This window comes from Lactuca sativa, chromosome 2 (genome assembly GCF_002870075.4).
Source record: "Lactuca sativa cultivar Salinas chromosome 2, Lsat_Salinas_v11, whole genome shotgun sequence".
Taxonomy (NCBI): domain Eukaryota; kingdom Viridiplantae; phylum Streptophyta; class Magnoliopsida; order Asterales; family Asteraceae; genus Lactuca; species Lactuca sativa.
The window spans coordinates 194,824,007-194,834,025 of NC_056624.2; the positions used below are offsets into that span (position 1 = coordinate 194,824,007).

Consider the following 10,019-nt stretch of genomic DNA (forward strand, 5'->3'; position numbering starts at 1 on the left):
ATCTTCATCCGACTCGACGAGCTGTTCATCCCACTCGTCGAGTTCCTCCTCATCTTCAAGCTACTCGCCGAGTGCACTCGAAGGACTCGTCGAGTCCACTTAGATCCACTTACATGCAAAGGACTTCCGAGTCATGCATGAGCTCCAAACTATAGATCTACCCTCCCCAAGCCTATTTCCCACGTAAAGTTGCAAACTTTACGTGTAGAGAGTGAGATCTAGGCAAAATACACCCATAGCTAGGGTTTAGGACCAAGAGACTCCAATTTCCACCCAATGGCTGATACTTTCTGGGATTACAAACCAAAATAAACATGGATCTGAGGTAGCAACCTCAGATCTGGACCTCAAGCTCAAGATTGGTCTTAAACATGGCTTAAAAGCCCCAAAACTCATAACCAAGGGAAAATCTGGAGGAGATAAACGAATTGATACCTTCTAATGCTCTGAAATGCTTCCCAAACTTCAGATCCAAAGCCACTCCCTGATGCTTCAAGGATTCCCACTCCTTCTTCTTCCTTAAACCCACTCAAAAATGGCTAAAAGCTTGAATGAACACAATGGGGGCTTAAGGTGCGGCGTTCTGGGTGCAAGAGGCTGTAAAGGAGCCCTAGGAAGAAGATTAAGATGCTTAAATAGGCTCCAAGCCCCGGATTTAGGGTTTTCCTCGCACAGACCAGACTCGCCGAGTCCACTTGGCCGACTCGTCGAGTTGGTCACTTTCTTATCGACCCGGATCCCGCTCCGACTCGCCGAGTCCTTCCTTTGACTCGTCGAGTCCCTCTTAAATTTAGGGTTTCCTTTACTTTCTTGGCTTTCAAAATCTTGGGTGTTACACATCCCTTGAACTTTGCTCACTTAGAATAACTTTATAATTCTTCTTTAGTTGCCGACGAGTGTCTATCAAGTCTTGTAAATTTTTTTCATATTCGGGAATTTTGGATAACAACTCGATAAAGGGAGTATTAATCAGGATACCCTTCACGTGCTTAATAAACTCTATATGCTCTCTTTCCAGTGGACTAAGGGCAGCTCGGGAAGGAAACGGCAAAGGTGGTTGAAATGTCGGAATAAATTCAGGATTTTTTTGTTCAGGACGGGCCCACGTCGTGGGCTTATTTGGCTCACGTCGTGAGTTCGTTAATTCAACAACATTATGATCTTCGAGCTTGGGTTTCTTTGGCTTTGGATTGGGCTGTTGTGGCTCTTCTTCCAAGGCTTCCAGGAACTCAGAAATTGCCTCGTCTTCAATATCGATGACCATTACGTGAGATTGGGTCTTCTTTTCAGGATTTTTCGGGGACATCTTCTCATGAACCAAAGTGGTAAGTTGACCAAGTTGCACTTCAAGATTATTGATGGAGGCTTGTTGATTTTTTATTAAAGCCTGCTGTTCTACCATCATTGCGTGATGATTCTTCATCAAAGTTCTTTGTTCATCAATAGCAGAATCAGTAGCCTCGTGTCTCTTTTCTGAAGCTTCCATAAACTTAACTAACATGGTCTCTAGATCGAGTTTTTTCTCAGTTGGTGGCTGCTCCTTTTGGTAGAAGCCTCGGCTTGTTTGCCTATACTTCTCTTCCTTTTGCTTCTTGTATTCTTCATATGGCAGCCACTCTTTCTTCGGTTTCCTCCAGTCTTCATCATACTTGTCCCCACTCGAGTAGCATACTTGAGCCTTTTTATTCCCATACTCATTCAAATTGCAGTCCTTGGTTAAGTGTGGACCATTACACCGTTCGCAACCAACTCTTATAGCATGAATTGATCGGTCCATTTGTGTTAACCTCTGGTCCATATTATTCAGCATAGCCATCTTAGATGCTATTTCTTCAGTTTGTGCACCTCCACTTCCTTTGATTCCATCTTGCCTAAGGTTGTGGTACTCACGATAGTGCTTCGCGAATTCTTCAATTAGCTCCTTGACCTCTCTTGGATTTTTCTTTGTCAAAGGTCCTTACGAATCAAGGAGTTGTCTTGTCATAACATTGACCCCATCATAGAAGATTGACATCTCTTGTTGAACATTAAGATCATGTTGAGGGCAATTTCTGATCAAGCCTTTATAACGCTCCCATGCTTTGTATAATGACTCCCCCAGTTGTTGTTCAAAGTTAGGTATCGCCTTCTTGAGTTTTACTATCTTGGATGGTGGGGAAAATTGGTCAAGAAACTGCTCACGTATTTGAGCCCAAGTGGTGATCGTACCAGGTGGAAGTGATTTTAACCACTCCTTAGCAGCTCCCTTAAAAGTAATGGGAAGCATCCTGAGCAAGACGGTGTTTCTATTGACATTTGGGACATTGAAGTAATCCGCAATGTCATTGACTTCATCGAGATGCTTAAAAGCATCCTCATGCTCCTTCCCATAAAATGGGATATCCTTCAGTGCAGTCAAGATGTGCCCCTTCAGCTCGAATGTGGCCGTGGCAGGTATTGCGGGTTGGACTAAACTGGGACCCACATCCTCTCGGATCCGCTTCTTGTAAGCTCCCATGGACATCTCCTCAATGTTTGCCATTTTGTCCTCTTGCTTGTCTTCGGGCTCACTCGCAAATATTTCAAATTCTGGATCTGACTCGTATTCCGATTCGTGTGGATTAAAAACTGGACCAAGTTCTTCAACTTTACCCTTATCCTTTGAGGTTGAACTTGACTCTCCTGTCTTCTTTCCCGACTTCCTTGAAAAGGCTGATTTTAGTTCTTGCAATGACGTCTTCTTTGGTGTGTGATCTTCCTTCGCGTTCTTGTTCTTATTTTTGTGAAGGGATGACTCCGGATCTTCAAGTGGTGGCACCAAAGGTGTGTTAGAGCTTCTGGTCATGAACTCCTGCAAACTAAACAAAATAACAACGTAAAAATGAACGAAAATAGAAAAATAAACTAAAAAACTAAAGAAAACTAAAAATCACAGTTCTCACGTCGTGATGCTATATGCTCACGTTGTGAGTTCTGTAATCAGAAAAAATCAAACCTTCCTAGAAAATAAGAACAAAATGAATAAAAACTGATAACTACTAAATTCACGTCGTGAGAGGTGCCCCTCACGTTGTGAAAACCAAACAAACAGAAAAAAAACTAATGATAATAAAAACTTTGCTGGAAAATTAACTTTTTGCAGGTTTTATCCCACAAAAAGGATCGATTAACCTAAAACAAATAAATAAAAAATAAACTAAGCCGTTCCCCGGCAACGGCGCCAAAAACTTGATGTGCACGGGAGTACCCACTAATTTTAATATTTATAACCTAACAAACTTAGACTAACTATGCACTTGTAGGTAGTGTACCTAGTCAGATTACAGTATAGCTTAGGTAAGTCGGGTGTTGATCATAGGGAACGGTGTTATAATTAATCTATTTACCACTAATTTAATCTAATTATTAACAAGCTAAAGGGTTATTATCTAATTTTGCAAGTTTAGATGAACTTAATTCTTTAACAAAAACTTAATCAACAAACAAAACACTTCTGTTAGTTCGAATCCGCTTTCGCTCAATGGTTATACATTAGTTAGGACTATTACTGTTGGTTACCAATAAAAGAAGTATTAGCAATTTAGTTCTAAATCTACTAATTATTAATCAATTCATGTAAATCTATGTATGGTCACACAATAGTTAACACATAATCAATTATTAAATAAGATTGGAGCCATGAAAGATTGATTAATCAAAACACAATTACAGTCATAATATGAGTTCTCTAACACAGCTTAATTCAATGATTCAATTACTTATATAAGATTGGTTTGATCTTAGCTCTAATAAACTAGTGTTCACTATGTTATTAGGTATTCAGATTCATGCAGATTTGTGTTCACTAACTACACATAACAAGAATTTAAAGCAATCAAATCATTAACTAAAGCATGCTAGGTAAAATCAATTAACACAAGCATATCACCAACAAGTAAAGTTAAATCTAATGCATTAAAACCATGAGTTCCAACTTCATCTAGCTAACAGAAGCAGCTAGATTTAGCTGGACATACTAACAGCTAAACAAACAAACACTATAATCAAAGACATGTTTAAGTGTACCAATCTTTTAAACCAAATTATGAACTTCTTCTTCCTTGGTATTAAAACCAACTTCCAAATCTTCTTTTCCTCTGAATTTCGTCTCCAGGAACCCTTCTAAGCCAGCCAACCTCCTTAAAGTCGTAGGGATCAAGGATATATATACTATTGAATTTTTCCCCGATTCACCTCGTGAATATTCAAAGTTCACCTCATGAATCCGTAAGTATCCGTATTCAACATGGATTCCTGATCCGCGATGTTTATCTTCCAAAAGCCATACTCACCTTGTGAATCTTATCATTTTCACCTCATGAATGCGCCTTTTTCTGATTTTCTTGTCTTTTAAGCCTTCAACCCCCAAAAGTTCCATTCTTTAACGCTTTTAGTCCCTTTTCTTCAAAATGTCTTCTTTTTGGCTGCAAAATATAATTTAACATTATAAGTACCATTATTCTATGCAAATGACCAAAAAATATATAAAAATGTACTTAAATATTGCCTAAAAATATGTATAAATATGACAATATCAGACTCCAATTGGCATCTCACCAAAAATCTCTCAGAAACTAACTCGATTTCCTTCTCAAGGTATGCTCAATTGAAACTCGTTCGATAGGGCCCTCAGGCCCTACACTCTATCACATCTGATATTAGTCTAATCAAACTCAACGGGATAACTGGTAAAACCAGAAGCACTAACTGCCACGAATCATGGTACTCGAACCATGTGATCACCTCTCGATCTGCTACAAATCATGGTACTTGAACCATGTTATCTCCTCTCAATCTGCTACGAATCATGGTACTCGAACCATGTTATCTCCTCTCAATATGCTACTTAGAACCTCTGGAATTCTCCATGTTTTGAGTACAGGTCCTTTGTTTTCATTAGTAGGGGGCCATACTACCTGTCACATCTACCCATACTTTCCACACAGATTGTACCAAATTTCCTAAGTAGCTGATCAACCTTCTCGATAACCAATCCCGTTAAACCTAGTCGCTCTCCAACGAATACTCTCCTCTATCAGCGTACTCATCTGACTAAAGCTACTCCCTAGGCTCTTCCTAGGTTCTCACACTTCTCTGCCATCAGCTGATGAAGAAATCCTTATGATGCCAACCATCTACCTCCTGAATATCCTCATATTCACTTAGTAGCTGACTCCCATCATCGAGAGTTCCTTAAAGCACGAAGCAAGCAGCATTCAGGCATCAAATAATCTCCACCAGCACGTAAAACCACTCTAGGTTACAACTCTATTTGCTCTACTCACACTCAAAAGGTGTCACCGAATTCAAGCAACTCTACCCCACGCGGGTATCTAACTACTCTCTCAGTAAGCTCCTCCAATGCTCATATAGGTATCTTTCATAGATTACTCCTCTACTCAAAGCTCTATCTCTGAAATATTCATGCTGGATACTCTTACTCCGCACATACTCAAAGCACATCACAGATAGCAAAATTCCTAGGCTAAGTCATCACAAATCAGGCAACTCTAACCCTAAAATATGAAATATCTAGCCTACCTCCTAGCACGCATCACTAATATCTCAATGATAACTCATAACACAAATAAGTAAGGGTATTTTGGGAAATCACCATTCGGGCTCTGGCTGATTGTACACACTGCTCCTTCTCTTTTTCTCTTAGAAACTCTTGCTCGTTTTAGAAAAATCATTTCTTTTGAAATTTTTTCTCAAATCCCCAGTTTGAGTCTAGATATACCCGAAGGTGTATTCGAATCCATCAAACCAAGGCTCTGATACCAACTTGTAAAAGCAAAAAAAATCAAACAAAATTTTCATTTAAAATCACATAATTCTCATAACGCATTTCACCAAAAATCTCATTTATTAAATTCACAAATCACAACTCCATAATTGTTTGATTAAAATCCAGGATCCTCAAAACATAACTTTTTCACTGGTGTGTACAATCAAGTCGGTGCCTTCCCGCGATCCGGAGAAAAACCTGAAACACATAATACATAACACGGTAAGCACGAAGCTTAGTGAGTTCCCCAAAATACCACACACAGCTCATTAGCCACTTGACCGTTGACTTTGACTTTGACCAAGGGTTGACCCAATTTGACTTCTGAGGGTATTTTGGTAATTTGGGAATTTGTGGAAGTGGATCAATGGTGGTTGTAAGTGTTGGTGTTTGGATTCGTGTTTTGGGAGTTTGATATTTCACTTCCGATCAACATTGTGAAGTGAGTTCTTCTCACTATATCGATAGGGTTAAAGGCACCAATGCCGACCCTTCTTTTGGATTGTTATCCTGGTTATCGCATGATGATATGCTTAGTGACCTGTTAGGTCGGTATCCTGGTATATAGAATGATGCTATGATTAGTGATCTGTTAGATCGGTTTGACTGTTTATACCTACCAACATTGTTATCTATGTGTTGATTGTATGATTGGGCGTGGGTTGAGGCGTACCTGCTTTGTGCTGTAGGCCAACATACCCAGGGCGGCCCGGATGGATTACAGGCCCAATGGGGAGTACCAGTTAGGCCGAAGGCCCGGAGGACGGTCCAGACAGGGCGAAGGCCCAGTAGGGTGGACCAGACATGCTGAAAGTTATGAGAGTGGGCTTAGACAGACTGAAGGCCCGGTGCGGGCGGTCCAGTCATACTGTAGACTCTATATGCATGTTGTTTATTATGATATAGTTACGATTTGTATCGCGTTGGTATTTTGGGGGAACTCACAAAGCTTCAGACTTACAGTTTTAGATTTTGTTTCAGGTACTTCGGATGATCGCGAGAAGGCGAATGCGTGATCGTGCACCTCCTCGTATTTTTATGATTTGATTTTTGGGATACTCTGATATGAAACTATTTTGAAAACATTTTGTAATAAATAACGGTTTTCGAATGCTCGAAAAAGTTTTAAATTAGAATGATTTTTATTGATGTTACACTTTCATGTTTTCTTTATATATTAATGTCGTTACAATTTAATTCTTTTGTTGTTAGACATATCGGCGATACAAATCTCAAGTGTGGCATCCGTGTCCACGTTTAACATATGTGGTAGAGTTGTAAATGAGTATCGGACTAGTTTATCGACATTGATAATTGAAGTTTTGTTATGCACCCAGATTGAGTGAGAAAGTCTACAAACCTAATAATAAACAACGTTGACGACATCTTGAACGATGATGATATAGCCTGGGTAAAAAATTTACAATCCTTGTTCTTTTTTTATACAATTATTATTTTTTATTAAATACTAACAAAATTTTCATTTTTTGTTTATGTGGAGATTGCACAAACTTTAAACATGTTAGATTTAGATGACAATCATATGTGGAAGAGGCGAATGAAAGATTAGATTATGATGTTTCTTAGTTGGAATGATTCTAAAGTTTAAACTATGATTTTTGGTGTTACGATAATTACTTTTGTATGTTTGTGTTAAGATTGTTATCTTTTATTGGCGAACTTGATTTATATGTTATGTGCTTTTATTTGGAAAATTAGTTTTGCAAGTTATAATATTATATAGAGTTAGATTAGTTATTCATGAAATCTGATAAAGTCATTAATTATTTAACTTATTTGATTTAAAGTTCAAACAAATGCTATAAACAATCAAAGTTTGATTGGTCTAATGAGTACAAGAAAACGAAACGTATCCATTTTTACGAGTTGTATCGTATCGAACCCAAAAATATATTCATTTTAACGAGTTGTAATGTATCAAACTAACCAACATATTTGTTAACAAATTGTATCGAACCAAAAAACACGTTTTAATGACTTGTATTGTATGCATGCAAAGTTGTACCGGTCAAACCGTCTCCAAGAACCAGAAAAACCAGACCTGAACCTGAACCCGGTAAGTCACATTCGGTCCGGTCCACGGTCCATAATATTTTCTGAAACCGGTCCGGTCCAAAAGTCGGTCCGGTTCGGTTCAGTCCAAATGATCACCTTTAGTAATGAATGACATTTTACACATCAACACATCGATTTACCGATCAAAACATATCAAAACATGACGCCTTGTAAAGTGGCTCTCATGCTCGGGTAGGCCGCAACATAGCCATTATTTTCTGACCCAATTCGGGTTTACATATTGTAGTAATGCTTAAAAAAATTAAATTTAGTATATTGTCTTGGACTATAAATTTAGTATATTGTCTTGGGTTAATCATTCAACAAAAAACATCGGTCCAAAAAAATACTGTGTTTCAGACTATACTGTTAGATCGAAAAAAGTATTTATTTTATAAAAGAACATTAAAAATAAGTTTACTCGAATTTCATATTTTAAAGAGTAAATTACAGAAATGGTCCCTGTGGTTTGGTCAAATTCTCAGTTTTGGTCTTTAAGTTTAAAATTTAATAAGGTTACATCCCTGTGGTTTGTGAAAATTACACAGTAGGTCCTTGGTCCATATAAAATGTCCAAATTACCCTTTCTTTCTTTTTTCTTTTTCTTTTAACATTATATATATATAGATTATTTATAAAATTATTTTTATTTTTCTTAAATCAGTTATGTAGATTATATAAAATCATATTATTATTATCATTATTATTTATTTATTTATTTATTTATTTTCTTTATTTATTTCTTTATTTTTTCTTTATATATATATATATATATATATATATATATATATATATATATATATATAGGTTTGTTGTTTTTTTTTTCAGAAATAGTTATGCGGAAAAAATGTAATTAAATAGACAATAAATGAAGAAGCACTAATATAGATTATTTATAAAATTATTTTTATTTTTCTTAAATCAGTTATGTAGATTATATAAAATCATATTATTATTATCATTATTATTTATTTATTTATTTATTTATTTTCTTTATTTATTTCTTTATTTTTTCTTATATATATATATATATATATATATATATATATATATATATATATATATATATATATAGGTTTGTTGTTTTTTTTTCAGAAATAGTTATGCGGAAAAAATGTAATTAAATAGACAATAAATGAAGAAGCACTGACATATAAACAAATGATTTTGTTCATGTTCGTTTAATAAATAAACGAACACGAACAAATAAACAAACAAGCGGTGTTTGTATATCTTCGTGTTCATTTGTTTAAGTTAGCTGAACAAACAAATGAACACGAACGGATAAACGAACGAGATTTTTTTTGTGTTTGTCGTTTAACATATTATCTTGTTCATATTTGTTCATTTATGTTCGTGAATTTACTAAACGAACATAAACGAACAAAGATACACAAACACAATTGAACATATATGAACATAAACAGACATATAATATGGTAATATAATAGATTTTTTTGAACATAAATAAATATAAATAAATTAAACAAACGAACATAAATGAACGTAAACGAACATTGTAAGTGACCGTTCACGAACGTAAATGAACGAACGAGATCATTATTCATGTTCGTTCGTTTAACTAAATGAACAATATTTTTTTTTCATGTGCGGGTTATTGTTTTAATTTGTTTATTAAAAAAAGGTCAAAAAATCATTATATAATTTAAACGATAAAATGTCAAAAAAAAAAAAAACAAAAACAAAAACAAAACAAAACAACAACATTAAAAAATATTTAAATAAAACGTCAAAAGTATTAAAAGATTTTATACCACAAAAACAAAGATAAATATATAAAGCAAAAAATATATAATAATAATAATAATAATAATAATAATAATAATAATAATAATAATAATAATAATATGATTTTATATAATTTGGATAATTGATTTAAAAAATAAAAACAATTGGATAAATAATTTATATTAGTTCTATTAAAATAAAGATAAAAAACAATAATATATATATATATATAATAATAATAATAATAATAATAATAATAATAATAATAATAATAACAACTAGAAAAGATTCTCCGTCTTTGCCGGGGTCGGAAGGTATTGCTTTGTAAAGTAAAGTAGCATGCTGAATTGCATTGAGATAATCTAGTAAAGGAAGATAAACAATGTCA

General features: G+C 35.1%; 1 non-coding gene across 1 annotated transcript; it reads left to right on the plus strand.

Annotated features, from left to right (window-relative positions):
• Nucleotides 1-2,030: 2,030 nt before the first annotated feature.
• LOC111899935 (small nucleolar RNA R71) lies at nucleotides 2,031-2,137 on the plus strand. The gene has a single exon (XR_002853083.1). It is a non-coding gene; the product is annotated as a small nucleolar RNA R71 (small nucleolar RNA).
• The last annotated feature ends 7,882 nt before the right edge of the window (nucleotides 2,138-10,019 follow it).